The following is a 9,100-nucleotide window of genomic DNA, read 5'->3' as shown; positions in this document are numbered from 1 at the left end:
AGCAGGAAAAAGGACATTATAATTTAGTCAGGACTGTATTTTAGTCCATTTTTCACTGCCAAATAAAAGCTTTGTCCAAAGCACAAGGATGTGTACATCTCTGACACCTGGAATATGACTTCCTGAGCAGATTAACTTCCAAGTTTCATCTGCTTAATATACCCCTCCTTTCCAAACCTGCAGTCTAGGTGGGAAGACACTTTTTTGGGGAGTGCATAATCATGTGAGCTGCTGTGTGCACTGAAAAGAGAGCAGTTCAGTGCACAGGCATTTGTATAGTAGCTATTGCACCACGTAGTACAGGACAAGCCACAGGGTCTGGAGATTTGCTGACTGCCTGGAGGTGAAGCAAAAAGTGAGGAAAGCAGAGCATTTCAGTACAAAGCTTTTTAAACCTTCTAATTTCTTTAATTCCATGGATTCATCAGACTCAGAAGCACAGAACATTTCAACAAAAGCATAGGATTAAATTCTCAGTTCTGTGGGTCCAGTTCTTTATAGACTTTGCTAAACAAGCTCCACAAAAAAAACCAACCCAACTTACTACAGTAATTTAAGACCCAAGCACCACTACATACTTTGCCCTTCTGTTGGAAGCCTGAGGTTAAATGACAGGTAAGAGGGGGTTTGAGCTGAGACTCCGGCTGACACTGGCTGAGGGAACCCCATTCACTGGACCACTACAGCTGGCATCCTCAGAGAGGCAGTCATAGCTGGGGTGGGGGTGCTGATACCTAAACCATGGTGGCTGTCTTCTCACAAAGGCAAGCCAGACTCTTAAGACATTATCTTGCTTAAGCAGTGCAAAGGTATGTTTATTACAATTCACCAGAATTGCAATAGTCACTTCACACCAACCAGATGGTGTAAAAAGTTCCTTTACTTGACAAGAAAACCAGAAGAAACAGATACAATACAGAGGTTAAGTTCTGCTATTAAGATGAGGTGGTTTCCACCACTAATGTGGCAGCCACATTATCTAGATGGTTTATGTACAATCTAGACACATCCCAGCAGCAGTTTTTATAGACCCATTGTAACAACGAGACCTGTACCAGGTCAGCAAGACCCATGCAGCACAACACTGTTCAGGCAGTAACAGCCAAAACTGGATGCTTAGGAGAAATGTTAAACTGACAAAGAAGTGAACTGTACCATTCTGTACTGTAAATTAATACCATCACTCTAAGAAGTGATCCCACCCTCTCCCTGTGCTGGCATTTGGGTGTGCCTGTGACAGTGAGCTGGGTCAGGAAAATGAACTGGCTGAAGAAGCAAACTTCTCCCCCCACTCCTGTGCTGGCAGGAAGCAGGTCCCAGCAGCAGCAGTGGGAGACCAGGCTGGGTTAAACTCATGGTGGAAGCACAGCACCAAGACACGTACTGGATGAACCTTCTCTGGAAGTACCCTACCTCCAGCAGCTAGTTTGGGGATTTCCTCAGCTCGTGGCTGCACCGTAGATGTTCAACACGATGGATCAATGCAGTTTTATCTTTATGCTGCGTGACAGTACTAACTGCAATGGTAATTTGCAAGTTTGAAAAGGCAGCCCATAATAAAAATAAACGTTAAGCATTGTTTTTGTATGCTATTATTTCAATGACCTTTCAGTTCTGTTCCAAAACTCCCAAGTTTATCAGCAACTGGCAATTACATGCTTTTTATTAACCCTGCAATTCAGTAACATGAAGAACCACAGACAGAATTTCAAGACATCCATCTATGCACTCTCTCAACTTATACAAACTTTAAACTCCAAGTAACCCTGGTGGGTGAAATTAATGTACCAAGGAATGTAACTATGCTCCTGGCAAGCTCACCTGCACTTCTTTCATGAGAAAACTGACTATCTATTAGAACTGTAACTTCAGAGGCACCTATTCTATTTACTTTATCAGCTAATATTGTATGTCATAATGCTCCCAATTAAAAAAAATATTTTTAATAAAAATCTGCATTTAAATACAGCTATCTACTTCATACACATCATGATGCACTAGAACAACTCTTTTTCTGGCAACATTTTAGGTTTAAAGAAGACACAAAGCACTACCCAAAACTCAGGAGTGCACTGCCTTCTGCATGCACAGGAACACTTTCAGTCTCTGCCTGATCAGCACCATAAACAATGCAGACACTAGGCTCATTTGGGAAGAAGGAAACGTTTGTTTTCTTCTACTAAAAGGTTTTGCAAGTCACTATGTCTCATGTATTCCCCATCCTGGTCTTGCACTTCTAAAAGTTCAGGACTGTTCCACTCAGCTGATCCATGCCCAGCTGATCCAGGCTGTCTCCACAGCAGTCTCAGCTTGCTGCAATAATACAAACAATGAGCTCTGAACACGAGAGAACGGCTCCCTGTCCCACCCAACACCCAGGGACTGAGCTGAACACTTGTGCACTTCTCCTTCTCAGAGCAACTTCCATAGGAAAGCAGGGAAACACCCCTAAAGCACACCTCTCCCAACAGCAATGCCTGGTTCTTACCTCCACCCGGCTCAGCTTGCCAGCTTTTGTCAAACACACGCCTAGGGACCTGGAACGGGATCTGCCAATTACTCAAAGCAGGAGAGCACTTGCAACTCAGATGCTGCACTGCTGAGCACTGCCATGCTCAAGATCGCTGGTCCATCCTGCCCAAAGGCATTATTAATCAGCTCCCTCTTCTAATTATACTCCCACTGCTTGCCAGGAGTTTAGTATTTTGTGGAACGCAGGCAGGGCAACTTCTACCCATGCTGATCTGCCCCCTCCCTCCTTCTTGACTAAAAAAACCCAACAAAACAACCCAAACCCAACAGAGAATAATACAAATAGTTTGACAGAGGCAGGAGATAACCATTAATCGAGACCAAGCTGTACCACGGTCACCCAGCCAAGGCACTCGTTCAGCTCACATGGTGCCAGCTTGGGGACACCAGCACAGGGCTTGCTGATTTCAAGGCATACTTTTATTAACTTCCTCACTAATTCTTAAAAGCTGTTCTTTAAAATCATTCCATTTCACAAGCTATTTTCAAAGGCTTGGCCATAGAAATGATGAGATCTTGAACTCCCCCTGCAGCAGAGTTCCTCACAGCCAGGCAGGAGTGAAATGACTGTCACCGAAGGAGCCCTGACAGGTTGGTTCCAGCAGCCTTCATCAGGGCTTCATCTGCTCCCAACAAGAAAGGATGGACCAAGACAGGGAGGTGGTGTCTCCTCCCACAGTCCTGCGCAAGCTGGGGGAACAAGTCCACACATGAATAGCAGAGGGCAGATGACTCACTGCCTTCACAGAGCAGTATGAAGATCTCAGTACAATCTTCAGGGGATACACCTTGGTTTTTACGTTGTAATGTAGAACTAGTATAAAATGATGCAAATAAATGAGACTGTGCCATGCCGTTTTAAGAAACTTGAGTCTCCCATGGATTCTTAGGTTTTTTACACTATGAAATTTGAATTCCTCTGTACAGCTGTCAGATAGGGTCAGTTTAAAAACTGCCTTGCAAGAAGCCATGATTACCAATGTACTTGCTATTTACATTGCTCTGTGAAAGCCTACCATGGTCTGGCTGGAAACAGTAACAAAAAATACATACATGTACATATTTGTCATTAGGAACTAGTTACATCTAAGTGCCATTCTGATTAACCTGTCTGTAATTATTAGAATATCTTCTAGAATCTCATCTGTCCTTAGGATATAAGATTTCCTACCTTCCTGCTTTTTGTTTAGGGGATTTCCTGTTTCATGGCTCGGAGATGCAAACCAAATCACACAGGCCCAAAACAGGACTGCCATTAGAGGGATGAGTCCTTACAGTTTCACTATAATGAACACACACACACTGAAGTTCTGAGCAGGGTATTCTAGGGAGACTTAAAGCAGAGAAAAAGGAATATTATGTATGAATTGCTGATAAACAGTTTACCATAATCGTAGTCTGAATTCTATCATATAATGAGAGTTTTTGTTGGAATTATGTCTCTATTTCCATTTGTCTTCCTCTGAACATCCTCTCAAGAGCATACAGAAAAGAGACCCAGCAATAGAAAATGCAAATTGAAGTAGTGGTGCCAAACGGCCGAGTCTGCACACACAGAGAGATCAGCCACTGCCATTCCCACTGACGTCAAAACCGGAGATAAAACCTCCTACGTGCAACACCAGTGCAGAACCTGAAACAGCATCGAGCACCAGTACACGGCTACTGTGGCTTTCTGGTTAGTGGCAGCTCCAGCCACCCCCATCCAGGACACCCAGGCCCTGTCAAAGAGGAAGCCATTTCCCTGCCCTCCAGCACTCAGTCCAGCCCACAGACACCACGTGAGGGACTGGGCAAGGAGGAGGACATGAGCAGCCAGCTCCTCTCTTCCTCCTCAACAGGCTCCTGTGAGATAACCATGTGTGCCTCAGCCAGAAGCATCATGGATGTGGTGAGTCAAAAGCTCTGGTCCTGGAAAAGATTCACCTCCAAAATCAACATCCAGTGCTTCACAGCTGGCAGGGCAGGGCTGTGCCAGCGGGGAAGAGGTCAGGCTCTGCTGCAAGGACCAGCTGCTACAGGGACATGCTATGGCTGCAAATCTTCCATTAAACTTTGCAAGATGCTTGATGGATTTTAATGCAATTTTAGTAAAACAGGGTGAAAAACAGTACAATCGGTATTATCAGCTCATACACCCACGGTGCTGGAGGAGAGGGTTGTTAAAAGAAGATTAAAATAACAAGAGTCCTTCACATCAATACATGAGGTAACTTCAGTTGTACACATCTCATCTGCTTTTGTGAATATCTGTTTGCACACACAAGGCTCTTGCACTAATTTGCAGGTTCTCCCCAGGAATAATAAAATCTGGCTTCAAATACAGTGTAACTGGAGGAGGTATAGCAGGTAGCAGCAGTTACAAACATCAGTTGTGTAATCACAAGACATACCTTGCAGTTTACCGATTTTGACCTTGAGATGGCAGAAAAAGAAAAGGTAGCAAGGCAAACACTATATGGTCCAGCTACTACAAAGATACAACACAGAACTGAAAGTGAAAACAGATTAATAGATCCTTCTTCTGCCCCTGCATCTGCTGCAGATGCTGCTGTGCCTCATTTACTGTGCTGCTTAAACACGTTAAGGCAGAGCAGGGGGAAGAAGAGGCAACTCCACGCTCAGGTTATAAAAATTACTGAAAGGAAAAGAAAAAAGGAATATGCAGTTTAGATGATGACAAGTCAGTAATGATGGAGCAGGGGAAAAGGAAGAAATGGAATAGAATATCTGGAAAGAGGATGGAAAAAAATAAAAGTGAGAAAGAAGCACAGCTGGGGCCAAAGTTTTGGTCTGTTATTTTAAAGACCAAAGGACAGAATTTTGCATGAAGTTATTTTCCTGATGACTCTGTCAGCAGAACTTCTGCCAGCTGATTTCACTGCCTTAGCCAATGCACTGCACTCTGCAGCCCAGTCCTGTGTTTGTGAGCTGAAGCCTTCCCCAGTTCCTCTCATGTCTAGGATGGCCACGTGGCTATCAGGCAAGGCTATAGTTTACTCATATTACAATTAAACTACAGGAAAGCATGTAGGCATGCAAGGGAAGTGATGGTCTAGCTGCTACATAACTGCGGCCACAGAACAACACACAAAAAAAACCCCCCAGTGAATTCAATTTATGGTGCCATCAACCATGTTTCACGTATTTAGAAGCATGCAAATAGGTCTAAGTCATCTTCACACATACACCCCTTGCTTTCTTTGGATGCATGAAACCTGAAAGACCACGAGGTACATGGAAAAAAAAAACCCAAACAAACCAACAAAAACCTATATGAAAGAGAGTTTGTCCTGCTACCTGAATGGTAAGTGAAAGGCAGTGATCCCGCAGCGGGGGTGCCACAGTGCTGCTCAGCCGGGGAACCAAAAATCCAGTGTGAAGAGAGGCACCTTTTGCACTTGGCAGCTCTCTGTGTGCACCTTCAGAGCCGCGTACCCCAGGAGACTGCCTACAGCTAACAAGCCCATCTGCAAACAAACTCTGACATGATACAATAGACAGTGAACACTGCCTCCAAAACTGTGCAAACATGAGTTCTATAAAAATGAGGTCTTCAGGGTCTAATGAATGTCCTTAGTAAGTAAGTGCAGCTTTTCACAGCGCTGGATACACAGAACCAAGACTGCAGCTCAGGAGTTGCTGGTTTCTAGCCCACACACAGCTCTTTGGACAGGACACGTATCAGCAAGGAAGCAGACGGAGGGGGAAAAAAATGTATCTGTAGGTACTTACATGCAAGATGAAAATTAACTGCACTTTAGGCATACTTTAAAAAAAACATAGAATAACCCCGTGTGACATATTGTTCCCCAAAAATCATCCACCCTAATCACAAAATATTTTGATTGTACTGATAGCATTTAACACCTCTAGCAAACAGTTGCTGCAATCACATTATTAGTAACAGTACGGGTAGCCAGTTACAGCATTAATCAGTCCAAAGTTAATTATCAGGGGTGTTTCAAAAAAAGGATAACAAACAACAGAAAAAAGCCAAATAATATTATACCCATTAGATTTTAGTTGATAAAAACACCCAAACTTAATAAATTATTCAGTGCTGAATCAAAACAATTTCAACAAAATTTTCTTCAATAAGCATGGTAATTCTAATGTCAAGTCATACATCTTTTAATTTATTTTTTTCTCAAGACTTACCTATGTTTTTCTAGTTCGTTGTGTGACGACCTATTGAAAAGAGAAAAGAAATATTAGAGAAAGGTTAAATATCAAGATTTAGACTATTTAAAAGCCAACACCTGCATAAGGTGCAAAAGAGCTCTTTAAAACATGTATTTATAAGGATTATGAAACAGCTTTGCTGTTAAATTGTTTTACTTTGACATCCCTTAGATACTTCAAGGAATCAACTTAATTTCCACAAGTAAACCGTGGGTTTAGGGGGGAATTATAATAAATTTCCATTTATTAGTGTTCCATAGATTGAGAGACAGAATTGGACGTAAAAAAATGAGCAGGTTAGTAATAAGAACAGCCCACAAGATTTTTATCTGTGAAGAAAAATTATGAGGGGGCAGAAAGTGTTAGAAGATCTAAATGGTAACAGGTAAAAAGCACCCAAAAAGCCAGCTTTCAAGCCCACGGAGAAGCAGAAAGAAAAATCAGCAGCTAACCACTGCTGTTGCTGTTGACATATTAACAGCAAAAAAAGATGAATCCTCTTAATTCTTCTAAGTCTACAAATAGGAAAAAAAAAAAAAATCCCAGTCCCTGAACTGACCACATCAGTGTGCTTTTCTACTAGGATTCGAGATTTATTTTTCCTCTAACCAATGCCTCGGGTTTTTTGCCATTAGAAGGCAGCCCTAACTTCTTGGAGGATTATTTGTTTTTTAATTGATTCATCTGGAAATATTAATTTTATTTATTTATATAGCTCAGATTAAAAACATTCCTAAAATGAAGTTATTGTCACCACTTCAAAACCAGCAACTTCCTGGACCTTTAGTTTTGTCCAACTAAAAACATTTCCAGTACTTAAAGATCAAAAGATACAAAGGCGGCGGCAGCTTTTACGGCTGGCAGATTACGTCAAAGCAGCTCTCCTACAACGTGCTGCAACCCCTGCCTGCGTCTGGGCATGATGTGCTGGCTGAGATGGCTTTGCAGAGGTGTAAGTGCCCCGTCCATCGAGGGAACAGAGGTATCTCAGGGTAAGAAACTGTTCCTGCAGAAATGCAGGACCTGTCCAGCGGCAGCCGTTCTGCCTCTCCCCGCACACGCGCGTGCAGCTGCATGCTGCGGCATACCTAGGTGTTACTGATGATGAAAAGCATCTCTCCAGTCACAGAGACTGGAAAGAAGAAAGCAAAGCTCATGCAAAGAAATAACCAATGAACAAATCCACAAGCAATTTAATTCAGGCTGGCGCAGCTCCTGATCCTGCAAGGAATTAAGCGAACGGTCCCTCTGCAGGTAGAGGAAAACTCAAATGCATACAAGGCTCAGCACCGATGTTAATCTGTTTTCACTGGAAAGCATCCCAGTATTGTTACCAAGACATCAGCTATGTCAACCATTAGCTGGTACCTGTTTCTAAAGAGTCTATGAATTTATTTTTTTTCAACCTGTTGCGTGAAGTGAGCCACAATCACGTAACCTTTGTGTTCCCACTCTGCCACCTAAGTGCTCCTGACCGATGCAGCAACACTGAAAATGCATTACACATATTCTGTGCTACATTAATAGGAAAGAAGGGATGGGTTTGCTGAGATTTACTGTCTTTACCATTTGACCATAATAAAGGAATATTGTTTTTATTTTCTACTCCTACACACACAGAAATAGCTCAAACCTTTTCTCCATGAAAAGTGACAAACACTATGCCAAATCCGCCAACGTTTACGAAAACACACAGAAAATGTAAGTTCAGGAGGAACCATTCTCCCCAAACACCCCCAACAGGCCTGTCAAAGGCACAAAGACACTGTTCACAGGGGACTCTGGGAGAGAGGAAAGACAGGCTTGGCCCAGATTCAGCCCTATGGCATGACCTCCCTGACATTTTTGGCAATTGTACACAAGATAAACATGATCACTGTAATGAGACAATTCCGATCTGCCTGCTGCAGTGGAGCTCACAACCATCTCTGGTGAGCGTGCACCGTGACTGCTGCACCAGCAGGAGAACCACTGGCCAAGAAATTCAGCCTGCACAGAGCATTTTGCTGGGTGAAGAGGATGCAATGAGTAACTGGAAGTCCTTCTGCGTGCAGCACACCTACAAGGCACCTCTGGCTCATGAAGGGTGACCCTGGTGTTCGCTAGGCCATGTCCTGCCAGACCAGCTTTGGAGGGGCACAGCTGCCTGCCCTGTTTACACCAACTTACCAGAGTGGCAGCGAACCTGTGCCTCTTTGCACATCTCTTTGGGATGCAGAAGCCTAATCGATGAGTGCAAACACAGACAGCAGCCACACATTTCGGGACGTGCAGGGAGGCTGACTAATGCCTCCCTTATCAGGCCCTATCTGGGAACCAAAACTGAGAGTTTTGACATTTACCTGGCAGTTGCTCCATCTACAGAACAAGCTAAATACGCTAT

At 43.3% G+C, this 9,100-nt stretch overlaps 1 protein-coding gene across 1 annotated transcript in view; it reads right to left on the bottom strand.

Moving 5' to 3' along the window:
* Positions 1-6,722, bottom strand: part of LOC104526923 (max dimerization protein 4) — a 29,519-nt gene extending 22,797 nt beyond the window's left edge. The window contains exon 1 of the mRNA XM_010170510.2: positions 6,694-6,722. The gene's annotated coding sequence lies outside the window, so the exon portion shown is untranslated. The remainder of the gene's footprint in view (positions 1-6,693) is intronic.
* Positions 6,723-9,100: the final 2,378 nt, after the last annotated feature.

Source organism: Antrostomus carolinensis, unplaced genomic scaffold, assembly GCF_000700745.2.
Source record: "Antrostomus carolinensis isolate BGI_N321 unplaced genomic scaffold, ASM70074v2 scaffold25200, whole genome shotgun sequence".
Taxonomy (NCBI): domain Eukaryota; kingdom Metazoa; phylum Chordata; class Aves; order Caprimulgiformes; family Caprimulgidae; genus Antrostomus; species Antrostomus carolinensis.
The sequence above is the reverse complement of the archived record's forward strand: the minus strand, read 5'-3'. Positions and strand labels throughout refer to the sequence as shown.